Source organism: Castor canadensis, chromosome 6, assembly GCF_047511655.1.
Source record: "Castor canadensis chromosome 6, mCasCan1.hap1v2, whole genome shotgun sequence".
Taxonomy (NCBI): Eukaryota; Metazoa; Chordata; class Mammalia; order Rodentia; family Castoridae; genus Castor; species Castor canadensis.
The window spans coordinates 44904759-44924413 of record NC_133391.1 but is presented as its reverse complement, the minus strand read 5'-3'; the positions used below and the strand labels follow the sequence as shown (position 1 = coordinate 44924413).

The following is a 19655-nucleotide window of genomic DNA, read 5'->3' as shown; positions in this document are numbered from 1 at the left end:
CAAAACAACAAAAAAATTCAATACCAGTGCCAACCATCACTGTCATTCCTTATGATCAGATCATCAGACACAGGTACCACGACTAGTGTGCTGCTCCTTTCGGATCCAGACATTATTAAACAACAGAAATTTTTTACTGAAATTGTTCTCCAGTTTTGGACAGGTCTCGGAGGAACACCCCTATGGAAATTCAGGAACTTTAAAACACATACAAATGAAATATACCTTTCTGAGAGCAGAGCCCTTTCCAAGACTGAGCAAGATTCTGTTCCTCTATGAATGATCGAGTCTGTACCAGTTATTCTTTCTGTTTTGAAGTATGGTAGGCTGTCACAGGTATGTGATTAAATATGGAGGCCAGAGGGCATACTGGGGTTGTAAATGCAAACTGGGGTTGTAAATGCAAACTGCTAAGTAAAAGAAGCTTATTCTAAAATGCTACGAAGAGGCTAGGTGCCGGTGGCTCACACCTGTAATCCTAGCTACTCAGGAGGCAGAAGATCAGAAAGATGGAGGTTCGAAGCCAGCCTGGGCAAGTTTGTGAGACCCTATCTTATAACAACCTTTCACAAAAAGGGCTGGTGGAGTGGCTCAAGATGAAGGCTCTGAGTTCAAGCCCCAATACCGCAAAAAAAAAAAAAAAAAAAAAAGCTACATGACATTCTGGAGAAGGAAAATTTATGGAGACAGTAAGTAAACCAACCAGTGGTTGCCAGGGGATCCAGGGGAGAGAAGGTAGAATATAGGGGATTGTTAGGCAGTACAACTATTCTGTACACTACCAGAATGGTGGATATATGTCATTATACATTTAACAAAACACAGAACGTACAGTACAAAGAATGAGCCCTAATGTAAACTGTGGATAGCAGTTAATTATGCCAATAATGGGCTCATCAGTTACAACCAACATACCTTACTATGTAAGAGATCAATAATAGGGGAAACTGGAAGGTATTGAGAGGGTATTTGGGAAGTCTCTGTACCTTCCATTTTTTGGAAAACCTAAGACTATCTCCTAAGATGAAATTTACTGATTAAAAATGAGATGTTCAGTCGCATTTTTCTATAGCCACAGTGCTCTAATGGCAAAACTATGTGAGAAAAATTTGAGACTGTTTCAAAACTCTGTTTAGGCCCTCCCCTCTTTTTTAAAGAGTGAGATAAAACATAGTAAAATGCAAAGATTTTAAGTGAACAAATTGATAAAATTTTGACTTACATGTATACCCATAAGCTATCACTCAGATCAAGAAATAGAGAGTTTCTAGTACCTGAGCAGGTCCCAATGTGTCTTCTCTTCATGTGGGGATTACTCTACACTCCTCCAAAGGCCATCCAAACATCTATCACTGTAGAATAGTTTTACTGGTGCTTGAAGGTAAGCTAAAGCACCATATGGTGTGCACTTGTTTGTGCTTGGTTCCTGCTACTCATGTTTGTGAGATCCATCAATATTGGCATGCAGCATGGTAGTATGCTTTTTCAGTGTGATAGAATTGCACACGTGAATGCAACATTTTATTTATTCATTTGAGTTGTCTCTAGCCTATAATGCAGCTATGAATATTCTTCAAACATGTTTTGATTAAGATAAACACTCAGTTCTCTATAAACATAGGAGTATATTACTGCTGGCTCATAGAGAATATGTATGTTAAACTTTAGTAGATACTCTCAAACCATCTTACAAAATGTTTGTAACAGTAGGCTGCTAAATTGTGCAAGAGATTTTTGCGTTAACGTCTATCAGTTTGGTTGTCAATCCAAGTTCATAGCTGTTTGACTGTAATCAGTAACTTCATCTCATTTTTTTGGAGGCACTGGGGTCTTGAATTCAGGGCCTCATGCTTGCTAGACAGGCACTCTAGTACTTGAGCCACTTCACTAGCCTGTTTTTGTGTTGGGTATTTTTGAGATATGGTCTTGGGAACTATTTGCCTGGGCTGACCTAGAACGGCATCCTCCTGGTCTCTGATTCCCAAGGAGCTGGATTACAGGCTGAGTGGTGCCTGGCCTCATTCCATGTTATTAATACAAAATACAACATTGAATTTTCAGTTATCCAATTGTGTTACTGATTATGCAGAATAAATTGTGGTGGGAGCATAAATTTGTGTAAGCACTTGGTTTGGTAGCTTCTTCTGTTTAACACCTACATACCCTACATCCAGAATAACTATGTATTTCAGTTTGCACAAGACAGTCCAGGCTTCTACCTTAACAAGAAAGTTGTTAACAGTGTCCTATTTTCATTCTCAAAAGTATCCTGTTTTAAACAATAATTTATAACAGTCATCAAGCATTTCTTCCACTTGTAGGTAAAGGAACACTAGATATAGGAACAATCTAAAAATATTTATAAAGGAATTCACAACAATTTTACTTACAATAACCCCAACTGGATATAACCCAATTTTTTTTTTTTGACACAGAGTTTCACTATGTAGATCAGGCTGCCCTCAGTCTCACTGACACTTAGAATGTGTTTTTCTTTATATATCTTATGCCCAAATAAAAACATCTACTAAACAAAAGCCTGGACAATAATATCCATGAAAGACTGTTGGAAAGACATGCAATTGCTATTCATTCCTCTACTAGCATTCCTAAATTTAACCTTGGGAACTATCAGATGACCACTAAACTATGCATTTAGATGCTTTTGTTTTAGTCCATCATAAAATTGCTCCACAGCTGGGTGAGGTGGCTTACACTTATAATCCAAGGTACTCAGGAGGTGGAAATCTGGAGGACTGTTGTTCAAGGTTAGCCTGGACAAAAAGTTAGACTCCACTTCTTATTTTTTTATTTTTTTTTTTTGTGGTACTGGGGTTTGAACTCAGGGCCTTGTGGTGAGGTAGGGCAGGTGCTTTACCATTTGAGTCACTCCACCAGCCTGTGAGACCCCATTGTAACCAACAGGTGGGGAGTGGTGGTATATGCCTATGATCCCCCTTACTATGGAGTTGTAAATAGCAGGATCATGGCCCAGGCTAGCCCTCAAGAACTGAGACCCTGTCCTGAAAATAACTAAAGCCAAAGGGACTCGGGGTGCAGCTCAAGTAGTAGAGCACCTGCCTAGCAAGCGCGAGGCCCTCGTTTAAACCCCAGTACCACCAAAACAAAACAAAGTTGCTCGTCCTAACATGTTAGGCCACTACCCTAACACTTTCCTGTCAATACATTTTCCTTTCCTCCTCCTGTGGACCTACAAGAGAAATACATGTTTTGGCTAACAAATACGTTGGCCCAATTAAATATGTTCATTTTGAGTGTTAAAATTAACTCCGATTTTATTAGATTTTTGTCTAACCAATGATTCTTTTAACTATTAGACTGAACTGTATGATACTGCATTTTTGTAAGCAAAGGTCAGAATCATTATTCAGTTATTTCTTAAATTATATGTATTCATAAAAATTGCCCCCAATAAGGTATAAATCTAAAAGTAAAGATTTGCCCACTGAACATAAACAAGCTTCTTAGTTTCAGTTGTTTGGTTGTATTCCAATAAGGCCATCAATAAAACACTCAAATACGCTTTCAAATTTGTAGTGAAACAGACTAACCAGAACAACCCCTATCCTCAAAACCATAACAAAATAAAAACAAAAAACTGCTTCCTAGCCATGCATACTGGTACATGCTTGTATCCCCAGCTTCTGGAGTCTGAGGCAGGGTGGTCACTTGAGTCCAGAAGTTTGAAGCCAGCCTGGGCCACAAAGCAAGAACCCCATCCCAAAACAAAAACCAAATTGCTTTTGTGTGTTTGTGTGTGTAGTATCAGGTGGGGGTTGTACCCAGGAACTCACACATGCTAGCCATGTACTCTACCACTAAGCTACATCTCTATGCCTCACTTTATTTTGAGACTGAGTTTCACTAAATTGCTGCAGCTGGCCCTGAACTTGTGCTTCTCCTGGCTCAGCCTGCCAAACATCAGGGATTACAGACATGCAACACCACACGACAACTTGTAAAAGTATGTATTTTTTTCAGCTGGCATACCCTCACCTTAATCCTAGGACTCAGGAGGTAGAGGCAGGAAGATTGTGAGTACATGGACAGCATGGGCTATACATAGCAAGATCCTGTTTCAAAACACCAAAAAAAAAAAAAACCCATATTTTTTTGTTTTCCGTTATTATTCTGATATTTAGTTAAAAATATTAGCATTTTTACAAACTATCTTTATAATATTTATACCACTTAAAATAAATCTATGGGTATAAATATTTGCATTGCTGTTGTACTTATTAATACACATGATTAAGAGACAGATTTTTCCAAATCACATGATTTGAATATTTAAAATATGTACTCTTTGGAAACATACGAACAGTTGGTTGCTGTACATGTATTCTGCCTCTTCTACTAGTCCTGTGGTGGAAAGGATCATTTAAAAACCATTTTTGGGGCTGGAGGTTTGGCTCAAGTGGTAGAGCACTTGTTTAGCAAGTGCAAGGCCCTGACTTCAAGCCACAATACTGCAAAAAAGAAAAAGTAAAAGATCATTTTTACATCCAAGAATTTAGCATTCTGGCCTCATAAGAGAAGGCACATGAGTGCTGATGAGCTACCCTGAGAAGATGAATAAGCCCTCAGGCACTGGTTATTCATCTCATTCTTTTATATGCCAGATGAGAATATTAATCAGCAGACAGATGAAAAGTGCTAAAATACAAAGACCTATAAAATGTGTTGGTTCTTACCTGATGTGGACTGCTTCATCATGTTATGCATTGAAAGAGTAAAAAAAGTAAAAACATGGAGAATTTATTTAAATAACATTTAAGATAACTAACAAACCCATCACAACTTAGAAATCTTAGCCATGAGCTATCAACAAAGAGATTGGGTTTTAGGATTTCTCTGCAAGCATTAAACAATGCTGGCCCCAAAAGCACTTAGTAATTAGAAAAGGAAAGTGATGAGATATATAATTTACAAAGAATAAAGCACAAAATGCTGTATACTTAATAAGAAAACAGGAAACTGTCATGTTCATAGTCTGATGAATGTAGGTTTTGACAGGAAGCAGCAGTTTCTAACTGCATGATAGTAAAAATTCAAACACTCAAAAATACTATTAAGAACCATTACGGCTATTTCACACAAATATTACACTGAAACTTTACAGGGATGAATCTTTTGTAGCCCCAAAGGATTCTATAATCATCAAGCATATTTAAGTATGTTAAATTTTTTTTATTAGTCTACTTTATTAGCTAAGCTTCTAAATGTTCAAATAAATTTCTTCAGTCAAACAAAGTAGTGTCATAATTCCACAGTTTTAGTGCCTGTAAATGTTATTAATAAATAACAAGAAAAATCTGTGCCTAGAAAATTTCATCACCTGGGCAAGTGTCCCTGGGGACACCTGTTATTTGGAATATTACAGAAGACTACTAACTTCAAAAAGTTTGGGTTCATTTTTATACTTGTTTTAAAGAGACACAGTAGTAAGTTCTCCTTTAACAATTTTAACATCTGAGGGTCATGAAATTAGTAATAAACCCTTACATTTATGATGCTTTACAGTTAAAAGTGCTTCCATGTATATTATTTCAAGTTAAAAATATCCTTTCCTTGTGTGTGATTGGAGGTTGCACAGTGCAGACAACTACCACGTTCTGAGATTCAAAAGAGTAAGAGGAAGGACTGCACTGGGTATTTTGAAAGACAATCAATCCACAACAAAGTGGAAAAAAGTCATCCACACACCAAAAAAACCCCTAACCAAATGAACTTTGATCACTACTAGACGGGGTTTGAACCATGAAGTGAGTCATGTGACACCAAGTGAACTGCAAAACAGTTGCAGTAAGTTTCCAAGACTGAGTCATATCAGATTGTAAGGCTCCCATTCGTACATCTGGGTTTGTATACTCAATCTTTGTAAAACACAGAGCTATGGCTTTTTAAACTAAACATAACATTTCTGTAACAGATGCACAATAAAAATTTAAATAAAAATATATTATATTTTATATGGGAAAGTAGATGCAAAGTCCAAAAATTATATAGATACCTATTTCTAAGTTCTAGAGGCTTTACTTTTTTTTCCTCCCCCAGAGTTTGGTCAGTAATTCTGTTGGATTCTTTGTAGAATATCTTTAATAGTTTTCTAAGTTTTCAAATTTTTAAATAAATGTAAATGGGAAATGATACTCTAAATTTTTCTTAAGTATCAACTTCTCTGAAAAACTGTACTATAAACAAAGATTAAAACTAGCAACATGCACACAAACCAAAAGATTTCCAGAGAATCAGAACAGGAAACCAATAAAAGTGATCATTTGGAGGTCATGACTTCTTGATCACTGCTCAATCTACAGAACTTAAAAACCAGTTTAAATTAAAACATTCAAAATTTTTATTAAAATAATACTTAAGCAGAATAAAGAAAAAACATTTTCATCATTGTTTAAGTAAGTAATAAAAGGTAAAAATATTTAAAACTTAAGAAATGATAGATTCTCTATCAAATGTATAAAATGCAATAGTTAAAACTCACATTTTTAGAACCAGTGAATACTATTTACCCACATGTAAGTGGAAAAGGTGGAAAATAAAAGTTTGGAATTGAAGAAATGTACAGTGTACACTTGTTACCAGAGCAGGAGAGAAGGGAGTCAGTCATTTTCAGAGAATTCTGAATCTGTCAGTACATATTAAGATCTATCCAGCATTTTGGGCAAACAAAATGAAACTGCTACTGAATGTATTCTTCCTGGCAGCTGACACATCTTAATAAAATTGAAACCATTAACATTATTTAGTCTAATGTCAATGGTGATGAGGTTAGGAATATATGAGGTTCTATGTAAATTTATGACCAATTACAGGAAATAAATCACTTCACACTTGTTTCACTCTGAACTTTTAAAGCTACATCAAAGTAGCACATAGATTTCACTTGATTTAACCTTTAGCTGAAGCATTTCAAAACTCAAACTGTTAGCAAAATGCCCTCATGAAAACGAAGTACTTTTTTTTCTATCTGGATTGAATTCTGTTAAGAAGAATTATTGTCCTCTAAAGTATATATAGTGGGTTTTAAATCAGTCCAATCAACCAAATGTGCACTAACAAATATACTAGATGCTGGAAAGGCAAAGATAAAGGTAAGTAATGACAAGACTCCTGCCCTCAGTTCAGCCTGAAGGGAGAGACAGCAAATGACAAGTGATTCTAAGATGGCACATTAAGGGTCTAAGCAAGCCCACAGGAGAAGCTGTGCACTGGCGTAAGGGAGAATTTTTGGGGATGGAGGAAGATGATGATGCTTGAGTTGGGTCTTTAAGGAAGAGCAGGTGTGTGTGGGGGAATTCAGGCACAGGTGGCATAGTGAAAGGCCCAGAGGCCTAAGAATGGATTATGTATTGGGAAACTGCAAGTGGTTTGGTGTGACTGGATATAGGTCTCAATACGAGAGATGAAACTTGAAGGCGAGCAGGGGCTAAATTTTGAAGAACCTTACTTTATGCTGAAGAATTAGGCTTTTATCATGGAGGCTATGGGGGAACCACTGAAGCAGGACAGTAGTGTCATAAGATTTATCTAATTACTTATGATATTGTTTTGTGGAACAGCTGGCATAAATAATAGCAACACTATTTAGTACTATGCCTGAGGTACTGTTTTAAGTGCTTTCCCAGTATAATTCCTATGAGATAATTGAAGGCTAAAGGGATTAATTTACATAGTAACACAGCAAGAAAGTGCTATAGCTGGGTATCTATAATGTACCAGGCACCATCTCTGGTCCTATAATGTCTAGTAGGCAGACACAAACTACCTAAACATTTACAAATAAACTGGAATGTGAGCCAGTAAACAAAGTTAACAGAAAATCAAGAAGGTCAATTTATCCAAGTTTGAATATGATACAATTGATAAGAACCATGGCCTCATTTAATGGCTCAATAAGAGTGACCTTAAAATTTTCTAGGAATCAGAATACCTAAGAAATCTGATATGAACCCATCTGCCCTCCAAAGATGTACATATCTTTATACAGAAAATGCCTGTAAACAGTTTAATAGACCCCATCCAAAGGCCCCATGTTAGGAAGTCTTCAGAAAGACTATGAATTTTTAAAAATGGCTACTGAGGATACTCATGCCTGTAATCTCAGTTACCCAGACTTGGAGATCGGGAGGATCATGGTTCAATTCCAGCAGGAGATGGGAGTGGGAAAGTTAGCAAGATCCCCATCTTAATGAATAAAGTGGGTGCTGGGTGTGGTGGTGCACGCCTGTCATCTCAGCTATGGGAGAGGCATGAATAGGAGGATCATGGTACAGGCTGGCCTGGGAAAAATTGAGACCCTATCCTCAAAATAACTAAAGCAAAAAGGGCTGGGTGTAGGGTTCAAGTGATAGAGTGCCTGCCTAGAAAGCACAAGGTCCTGAGTTCAAATGCCAGTACTGCCAAAAAAAGGCTACTGAGGTACAATTAACATTCCATGAAATTACCTATTTAGAGTGTGTAATTCAGTGTTTTTTAGTATATCCACAGAGTTAGGTTCTCATCACCAGAATCGATCTTAGGATATTTTCATTGCCTCAAAAAGAAACTACTTGTTAGGTATCATCTCTTCTCCTCAATCTCAGGTAACCACTATTCTATACTGTCTATAGATTTCCCTATTCTGGACACTTCATATTCATGGTATATAATATGTGGACTTTTGGGACTGATTACTTGCATTTATCATCTATATTGTAACACTTCAGTACATTTTGTTTTTAGGCAAGGTCTTGCTATATATAGCATAGGCTGGCTTCAAATTCACCATCCTCCTACTTCAGCCTCCTGAGTACTGGGATTACAGACATGTGTTGCCACACCTGGCTTCACTACTTCTTTCTTTTATTGCCTAATAATATCCCATCATATGTGTATACCATGTTTTATTTATTTATTCATTCATTAGTTGACTGGTATTCGTGTTTTCACTTTTTGGCCATTATGAGTAATGCTATGAATATTAATGTGAAAATTTTAGTGTGGACATGATTTCATTGACTTGACTAGGTATATACCTATGCGTAGAATTGCTGGTTCATATGGTAAATGTGTTTAATCACTTGAGGAAACACTATACTGTCTTCCCTGTCTTCCAAATTGTCCGTACCATTTTATATTCCTACCAGCTATGAATAAGGTTTGTATTTCTCTACATCCTTATATTTATTATCGGTTTGATTAGATGCCTCCCGGTAAGGATGAAGTGCAACTCACTGTGATTTTGAGTTCTGTTTCCTTGATTGTTAATGATGATGAACTTATTTTCTTGTGCGTTCTGCTCATTTGAATATATACATTTTGGAAAAGATTATAGAAATCCTTTACCCATTTAGTAATTGGGCTATTTATCTTTTTATATTTCAATGGAAGACTTTAAAAATATGGTCTAAAAACAAGTCTCTTATCAGATAAATGCTTTAATTTTGATCTATTTTTTTAGGTTGTCTTTTCACTTTTTTGATGGTGCTCTTTGAAGCACAAAAGTTTTAAGTTTTTTGATTTCAGCTTATGTATTTTCTCCTTTGTTGCTGTGCTTTTGGTGTCATATCTAAGACTATGTGACTTTTAAAGTAAGTCCCATTTTCTTTTCCTATCAAAGTAAAGGCTAATCTAGAAAGTCAACTACTTGAAGTGCTCCACTGAAACAAACCTGAAAACCATTCTAGTGATATACAAAGTTGCTCTGGTTTTAAAAAATATACTTGAGAAAGATATTTAAAAATTAGAAATTATATGTCTGATATGGGAAGTATATTACAATATATAAAGAACTCTTATAACTCAATTCCAAAAAGATAAATAACTCAACTTAAAAAAGGGCAAAGGATTGCATGTAGAAATGTCTTCCCCTTGTTCCTTTAGGGGCAGGAATACATATATAACATGCCACATTAAAAAAGGAGTTCTCAGGGCTGCCAACCTTACAGTAGAGATTAAGTGGCAGTATGTTTCTCATACATAAAAGGAAAAAGAAGAAGAAAGAAAAGAAGAAGAAGAATAAAAAAGGGCAAAGGATCTGAACAGACATTTCCCCAAAGAAGATACAAATGGCCAACAAGCATATGGAAAAATGCTCAGCGTCATTAGGCCATCAGAGGAACCCACACCAAAACCACAATGAGATGCCACTTCACTTACAAGGCTAGTATCACCAAAAAGACAGTAATAAGTGTTAATGAGAATGTGGAGAAATCAGAAGCTTCATACACAGCTGGTAGGGGTATAATATGTTACAGTAACTTTAGAAAACAATATGGCAGCTCCTCAACTGGCTAAATGCAGAGCTGACATATGACCCAACAAGTCTACTGTTACCTACATACTTAGACAAATGTAAGCATATGGTCATATAGAAGTTTATATATGAATGTTCATAGCAACATTATTTATGATAGCCAAAAGGTAGAAATAAGCCAAATATCCATGAAGTGGTCAATGGATAAAAAGTGGTATATTCACGTATTAGAATATTACAATATGAATGAACTTTGAAAAGATTATGCTGAGAAAGACAGTAGTTACAGATACATATTTTACAATTCCATTTATACTAAATGTCCAGTATAAGAAAGCCCACAGATATCGAAAGTAGATCAGGCTGCCCAGAACTGGGGAAAAGAGGCTTGAAGGTAATGGAAAGTGACTACTAATAGGTACAGGATTTCTTTCTGGAGTGACAGACAAAAAAGTTCTAAAATTGATTGTGATGGTGGTTGCACAACTTCGTGAATACACTAAAACTCAGTGAATTGTAAACTTTAAATGGGTGAACTTTATCAAATATGTATAGCTCAGTAAAATGGTAACTTATACATACAAAATAAAGCAGAAATCTTGCATGTATGTTTCCAATAAGAGTTGTTGCCAGACTGAAAATAACTTTCTTCTTTTTTTTTTGGGGGGGAGCACGGGGGTAATTAGGGCTTGAATGCATGATCTCTTCTGCTAGGCAGGCACTTTACAGCTTGAGCCACACCTCCAGTACTTTTTGTGTTAAGTGTTTCTTCTGAAATAGGGTCTTGCTTTCTGCCTGGGCTGGCCTTGAACCTCAGTCCTCTTGATCTCTGCCTCTTGGTAGCTAAGATTACAGGTGTGAGTCTGTGTGCATGGCTGAAAATAATTTTCTACTTAGGAAATGTAGCAACACATTTTATCTTACAAAAAGTTACTTGTGGGCTGGGGTTGTAGCGCAAGTAGTAGGGCAGTGCCTACCTAGCAAGTGTGAGACCCTGAGTTCAAACCCCAATACCTAAAAAAACAAAAACAGAAACAAGTTATTTGCCAACACTGTGAATCTTATATATGTAACTTCCCCCACATTTTAAAATAAATGGTGGCTACTTCCTACAGCTTCATCTTAAACAGGCAGAAATTAAAGCATAAAAAAGCTTATGCTTTAAAGGAAATGCAAATCAAAATCACACTAAGATTCTACCTCACTCCTGTTAGAACAGCTACCATCAAGAACACCACCAGCAATAAATGCTGGTGAGGATGTGGGGATAAAGACCCTCACACACTGCTGGTGGGAATGTAAGCTAGTACAACCACTATGAAAAACAATATGGAGGCTCCTTAAAAAACTAAAAATAGATCTGCCATATGATCCAGCAATACCACTCCTAGGGATATACCCAAAGGAATGTGAGTCAGGTTACTACAAAGACACCTGACACTCATGTTTATTGCAGCAATATTCATGATAGCTTAAGCTATGGAACAGCCTAGATGCCCCACTACTGACGAATGCATTAAGAAAATGTGGTATTGATACACAACGGAATTTTACTCAGCCACAAAGAAGAATGAAATTTTGTCATTTGCAGATAAATGGATGGAACTGGAGAACATCATCTAAGTAAAGTTAGTTAGGCTTAGAAGGCCAAAAGTCACATGTTCTCCCTCATGTGTGGATTACAGACCTAAAATAAATGCAGTAATATTATTGGACATGGGTCACACACTAAAGGGAGTCCATGCATGGGAGGAATAGGGAAAGGGAAGGAAACCAAAATCCTGAATATGGTTGATGTGCTCACTGTATAGGAATGAATATAGTAATCTTAAACTGGCCGAGGCCACTATGGGAAGGGGACTAGGGAATAGTGAAGAAGACTGGTAAGGATGAACTAACTGGGGTTGTAATACATATATGCACGGAAACAACACGAGGAATCTCCCTGTATAGCCATCTTTATCTCAAACTACCAAAAACTCCATGTTTCTCCTATTAGCTTTTATGTTTTTTCTTCTACAAAATCTGAGAACAGGATGGGAGGGAGAATGAAAGAGAGTAGTGGAAGGGGTGAATTCAAGTATGATATATTTATACATTGTAAGAGCCTTTGTAAATGCTACAGTGTACCCCCACCAGCAAAACAATAACAAAAAAGTTTATGCTTTAGGCTGAAGTATGAAGTAAAAGCAGGTGAATGCATTTGTACTATTCATTTTTTTCAGAAGCTAAAACTGATACAAAAATACTTTTTAAACATGTACTACACACATACAGCCACTTACCCACACTATTTTGTCACTGAACACAAAGAAAGCTTTCAGACAAGGTTAGTATCTCTCTCTTCCTCATCCTGAGGTACTCACAGGCTGCTCAGTTAAGATTGGGCACTTAGAAACCACATGATCTCATGAATGCTATCTTATCACATCACAGGTTCCTCATACTGACCACAACAACTTAAATCAGACAGGCAGCAAAGTAGCACAGAGTCTTTGACACGTACTATTGGTGTAACATTTTCAGCTGTCCTGTTTGTGGAGAGAGAAAATCTGATTATCTCATGTCCAACTGCATCTGTGAGATATGGTTCATGAAAAACACATGATTTACTACGCCAAGGACTTCCAACCACAGTTTAAACTTTTTAGTTTTTGCAAATCTGAGAAAGCAAGCAATTCATCTCTTATCAATGCTCCTTTAACTGATACTTGGTCAATTTGTGGAGCCCATTTGCAAATCTTCCTACTTTGAACTTTTAAATTTAACAATATATAGCCTTAAAAATAAGTGTAGAGGGACTGGAAGTGTGGCTCAAGTTGTTGAACACCTGTCTAGAAAGCACAAATTCAATCCCCAGCACTGTGAAAAACAAACAAAAAAACAAGTATGGAGTATTGGGTAACTCCTTGGATATTGGCAACAAAGTATCTAAATTAGGTTGTGAAGATTCAAACTGGCTCGGAAACACATACTATAGACCTTAAAAGATATATAATTAAAAGGTACATTAAACATAATTGAGGAAGTAGATTGTATTTTATGGATTTCCTCTTGTTTAGGAAAGCTTTACTCTGGCCTGAATATGTGGCTCTGTCATAGAAAACTTGCCTAGCATGTTTGAGGTTCTGTGTTTCAGTCCCTACTCCATAAAAATAAAACTAAGCAAACAAAAACCCTGAAACAAAAGAAACTTACTGTACCTTTTGCCATCAGATCAATCTCTATGAATGCTGTTTTAGTACCACACATTAAAACAAAGTGAGCAGAGAGGTTCCTCTCTGTCTGGTCCCCTCTCTACTAACTTATCTTCTACGTTTGTACTCCTTCTTAGTCTTCTTTGTGACCTACTTTCCTGCCTCAAAACCTTTAAATATTCATACCCTGTTGTTTGAAATACCCTCTTCTCTTCTTTTCCTGGCTATTTTTCTACTTCTTTAATATATACTTCAGGCAGCTCCATGACAAGAGACTTTCTGACTTGCTTGTAGGACATGGCCCCATGTGATTTTACCACAGCACCACCAATACTCACTGACTTTCTCTACTGTAGTTGGGACTCCTGAACAGCTGGGACCATGACTTTTATACAGCTAGCCTAGCCCTGGGTTGGAAGGGACTTTAAGGATCACTTAGTATAATTGCTTCAGAATGAAGAAACTGAAACTGAAACCCACAGAGCTAACCAGTTATGGAATGCAATTTCCAGACCTGTAAGCCAAAATAACCTTTTAAATTTTTACAACTTTATTACCTTAGGCATTTTGTTAAAGTGATGGAAAGCTGACTAACACAAGTATTTCATACAGTGATATTATTCCAAACATAAAAAATTATATGCAGTATAATAATTAAGAATAAATTTTTAAAATACAAGTAGAGGCTGAAAGATTCATGGTATCAAACATGTAATTTATGGCCCCCAAAGCAACTTTCACAGGAGCTGGAACCTTTTAAAAACTAGATTTTAACCCATCCTGAAGAGGGGCCTTCTGTTCAGGCTAGTGGCATGTGGCTCAGGAGAGCCCACCCCAGTCCTTGGGAAACCTGGCACTCAGGTCCTGCCCTGTCCGTGAGCCCAGGGAGCATGCTTGCAGCTCACTAGGTGTCCTGTAGCTGGAAGGGGCTGGGGCTGGCCTCCTTGTCACGCTGTGGGTAGATGAGCATCAGGGACATCTACTCACTCCTCCAGGCCCAGCTGGTGGGTGCCACCTGTACTGATTTGATTGTTGGGACCTCACATGTGTTGGATAGTTTTGCCAAGCACAGGGCAAAGGAGAAAAAAGAACTGGCCTTTCAGCCTCCTTGGAACTTCACCCAGATTGTATGATCCGTGTGCATGGACAGGTCCATGAGGCTCTTCTTTGTCTGCCATCTTGATGTGGCACATAGCCAGAATTCTTCAGATGCATCAAGGAAATTAAACAACTATGCTGTAATGCTTGCTTCTTGAAAGCTTTCCTCTGGGAATTACTATGTCTTTACTTGCTCCACTTGTCCTCCTATTCCACTATTTTTTTTTTTAAATCTCCTTTGCTCTTTTTAGGTCAGGAGTACCTCAGAACTTACTTGAGTCCCCCCTTCTCTTCATTAATGCCATGTTTTTTTGTTGCCAATGACTTCATCTGTTTTTACCCTGATCACCCTTTAGAATTTCATATTCACATATCCACTGCTTGACACCTTCATTTGAATGTTTAAAGAAAATCTTAACCTTAACATAAACAACAGAGTTTGTGATTGGCCACCTTTCCTAATCTCATTCAACTGACATCAACCAACCAACCATTTCCTTGGCTGCTCAAGTCATTCAAGTCATGAACTGCTTTTTCTTATGAGAGAAACATACCTATACTGTAACCACATTGCAACATTTCCACTTCTTCCATCCTTTTAAGCTACCTTCACTCTTACCTGAACTATTTAACAGACTCCTAATGAATTTCCATTTCCATTTTCTTTCCTAAAATCAATTCACCATATAGCAGGCACAGCAAATGAGACAGCATCATTCTTAAAATCATTCAAAGGCTCCCCATTATAACAGAAATAAAATCCAAACTATAATCCTGGCTTCTACAACACCCTATGTGATCTGAACCCAACTCCCTCCATCTTTTCATACCATTTTTTCCATCCTCCACTATACTCTTGTCATACTAGTGTAGATTCTCAAAAAGCCCACTTTATTTTCTTTGAGGGTGTTTGTGCTAATTATTTCTTCTGTCTGGAATGTTCTTTCTATTAAATTTTGCAAATCAGGATGCTTTTATGTTACCTACCTGCAAAGGCTTTCACAAACATCATTTATTCATTAAAAGCATTTTCATAAAGTAACTGCTAACACTGTTATAAATGCTAGGGGAAAGGTATTAAATCTCAGTAAACAGGGAAATGCACATTAAAACCATTAATGAGAAACATCTTCAAAGCCACAGAATGGCTCAAACTAGAAAGACTGACAATCCACACATTGATGAGAATGTAGAATAAGAACTTTCTTCACTGCTCATGAGAGTATAAACGTGCATAACTATTTGCAAAAATGTTAACAGACCAAACTGAAAATAATGCAAACGTGACAACAGAATGCATAAATAAATCATGGTATATGTATACAAGTGAAAATTATACAGCAATGAAAAAGAGAAAACTATAGCTACATTTAAAAATGATGCAGTGAAATATTACAAGATTGAGCAAAAGAAGCAACACACAAAAAAACATATAATAAGAAGCCATTTATATGAAGTTGAAAAACTGAGATCATAGTTACCTTTGAGGCAGGGGAGTGAGTAGTGGTTGGGATAGAGTATGAATGGGGTTTTATTTCTTGGGAGTGAGTTGTACTTACATGGATATGATAACTCTGATATTTTACTGAGCTGCAAACTTGTGACCTCAGGTACTTTTCTATACAAAAGTATTTTTTAAAAAAATTTCTGGGAATTGCAGGGGAGGTGTGAAGAGATGGTGGGGGCATTACAACCAATGTACAATGTAAGTCTATTTGGAATTGGCACAATGAATCCCCACTGTACAATAAATATATGCTAATGAAAATGAAAAAAGATACACTGCAAAAAAGAGAAAAAAAATGCCAAAAAGTTTCAATTTTTATGATTGTGAATCCATTCTATTAAAGAATGGGAAGGATAATAACCAGGGAACTCAAACTAAGTCTCCTTTATGAAGAAGTAATAGAGAAAATGCTGTTTAGTTTTAATAGTTGTGGCTCTTTTAACCAATTGGTCTGTTTTTATCACATAGACACTAAATGTTTATATAACCTGGTTTTTCCATTTTGTGTTGACTGCTGAAAACCTCAGAGCCAGGTTTGAAGCCCACTTACTGGAAATATACAGGTATGCGTTTTTATATTATATTGCTATACTTGTTACTTTTCTCACAAAATTATAGTTTGCTATTTTGTAACATTTACAAATTTCTTTATTCACATCAGGAACAAGGAAGGATAATAAAAAAATGCTTTAAAGGTTATTTTCTTTCTTTTTAAAAACATATACTATTGTTGGTCTAACTTCATTCTAGTTTAATGTACTATAATCTAACCCAAAGTCCTGGTTCTGAATTCAAGCTCCTGTCACTTACTAGTTGTATGACTCTGGTCAAGTTATTTAGCTTCTCTGAACCTATCAACCGTGAATACTATTTTTAACAAATGTCATTCATGATGATAATTTTGATTTAATTATTTATTCATTTTCTTTCTTTTTCTTTTTTTTTTTTTTTGACAGGGTTTTGCTACCAACCCCAGGTGGCCTCAAACTTGAGATCCTCCATCTTACCCTCAGTTTGGGAATAATAATTTTTATAGGACAATTATGAAGATTAAAATAATTACCCAAAGTTGGGGTGTAGTGGTACATGCCTACAAATCTCAGCATTGGAAAGGCAGGAGGATCTTGAGTTTGAGGTCAGCCTTACACAGTGAGATCATGTCTCAAAAGAAAAAAAAAAAAAGTTAAAACCTACCTGTACTCCAAAACCATTTTCAAATCAGTTAGTTTGTGTATATACATATGAATTCTCCCATAAAATAAGACTCTAAATGGCAAGCAGGCTCCAAAGGATCCAGATAAGTGTAATTAACTGGTAACTTCGTTGAATGATAGGATTTTTATTTCCTAAGATGTGTATATCTAAGTCAATTTTTTATTTTTGGTGGTACTAGGGGTTGAACTCAGTGCCTTATGCTTGCTAGGCAGGCACTATTACTACTCGAGCCACCCCACCAGCCCAAGATGTCAAATGAGTCCTTAGTACATTTCTGTGAAGTTTTTTGTTTTGTTTTGCTTTTTGTGCTACAGGGGCTTGAACTCAGGACCTCATACACTAGGCAGCTGCTCTAGCACTTGAAGCACTCCTCCAGCCCCTGGGTATGTTTCTTTTGATGTCTAAACATGAATATACTTCTACCTTTCTTTCTTGGCATTGACAGAATTGTCTTTACTGTTCATCAATTATAAAACAGTCCCATGCTGCAAAAGCAGTTGTTTTATTAACTCCCAGAACCTATTTTGTTTCATGTTTGACCTAATTGCTCTAGATGCTCAATTTGCCTGTCAGATTTCATTTTTTCAAAACCCAGTCCATATGTAGTTACCATCTTACCCCTGTATATTTCCAAGGAGGAGATATATATATATACATATATTGATTGGGCTTGGCGTACACAGGTATGGAGTTATATAGCTGGAACTGAAAATATCCCACCTCTACTACTGAACAGAGTATGGCTGTGGGTAATTATTGTGTCCCCCAGAACCTAGGTTATCATATATAAGATGGGAATGATAATGATGCTACCTTCTCCCTAAGACTGCTGCAAAGATTAAAAACCAAAAGTGTAACGGTATAATGTCTGGCACAGAGCAAACAATGATAGCTACTGATGACAGGTGGGAGGTTAAGAGGTAGGAGAATGGAGGGAACAGCACTTGAACTGGAAACCTCAGGTTCTTTTTTATGGAGACAAGAGGCAGGTAGTAGGGTAGGATCTAACCCAGCTCTTGCTAGGTTTGAGGAAGCAAGGGTTTCCATATCGTGGCTTCTGTGAAGGTCTTGGCAGGGTATAAGAGGCTCCAGATTTAAAAAGTTTCTATGGGAAGTAAAACTAGTCAGAGTGTGAGGAATTGCAGTGGATGAGAGTCAAAGAAGGCATAGGATGGATCACAGTAAGCAGCAGTAAGTGAAGATAAATCTCTAAAAGGCCAGCAGGGAGAGACAGGGCCTAGTTCTTGTGGCTAGGTCAACTACAGAATTCACTTACTGCATGTCTGCAAATTCTGTGTCAGGGAGGAACAACATTCTTAATATATTATTATTATTATTCCTGAGATTTTAGACACTAATTCTAATGTCTGTGTAAGTAGCACAGAAAGAACAGGCAAAACTCGATTTTATTCTGGCTCAATCATTTATTGCTTATATGTATCCTGACTTAACCATTAATGCCTAGAAAGATACTTAATCATTGTGAGTCTTGGTTTCCATATACATGCACGTGTGAACAATACCATCTTCAGATGGGGTTGTTCTGAGTGTCAGCAATAACAAATATGAAGTGCAAGATGCAATGTCTGGCCATAGTGGGTATTCAATAAATAGTAACGATTATTTTGTCACATATCATAATGTATTCAGCCATTAATAAAAATAACCGGCTTAATCTTTTATTACTTCATATAACTAGTTAAGTATGGTGACAAATACCTGCAATCCCATTACTTGGGAGGCTGAGGCAAGAGGATCATGAGTTCTAGGCCAGTCTAGGCTACAGAGCCAGATCCCATCTCAAAAAAAAAAAAAATCAATTGCCAGGTGCCTGTATTCCTGATCTTGGAGATTAGGAGGATTGCAGTTTGAAGCCAGCCCAACCAAATAATTCATGAGACCCTATCTCAAAAAAACCCATCACAAAAGGATGGTGGTAGAGTGGCTCAAGCAGTAAAAGCACCTGCCTAGCAAGCAGGAGGCCCTGAGTTCAAACCACCCTCCTCCACAAAAACTAGTCAATCATATAGCTGACTAAACTAACAGGTCAGAGTTGCTGTAACATGTCTGACATGGTTGTATCTTCAGTAAAGATGAACATTTCAACATTTTTCTCCAAGATTTAGAGAAGTACAAAAGTTATCTAACAAAGTGACTACTAATGGTCACTTGCTGAAACACAATAATTAATATTTCAATGTAAATTTTTATACCGAAGGCCAAAAATTCTGGCAAATTCTAGCATACAAATGTTAAACTTGTAGAGGTCAGACTGACTTTAGTTGTCTTTTGGCTCTCGTATTTTACACCTCCAGCATAGCTGGGATGACAAGCATGTGCCACCATGTCCAGTTCTTTATCGGTT

The 19655-nt window shown here is 36.9% G+C and overlaps 1 protein-coding gene and 1 non-coding gene across 8 annotated transcripts in view; one reads left to right on the top strand and one right to left on the bottom strand.

Annotated features, from left to right (window-relative positions):
• The window catches only part of Evi5 (ecotropic viral integration site 5), a 195695-nt gene that overhangs the window by 11770 nt on the left and 164270 nt on the right, over positions 1-19655 (bottom strand). The window lies entirely within an intron of this gene.
• Positions 9866-10000, top strand: LOC141424564 (small nucleolar RNA U109). Its single transcript, XR_012449462.1, has one exon. It is a non-coding gene; the product is annotated as a small nucleolar RNA U109 (small nucleolar RNA).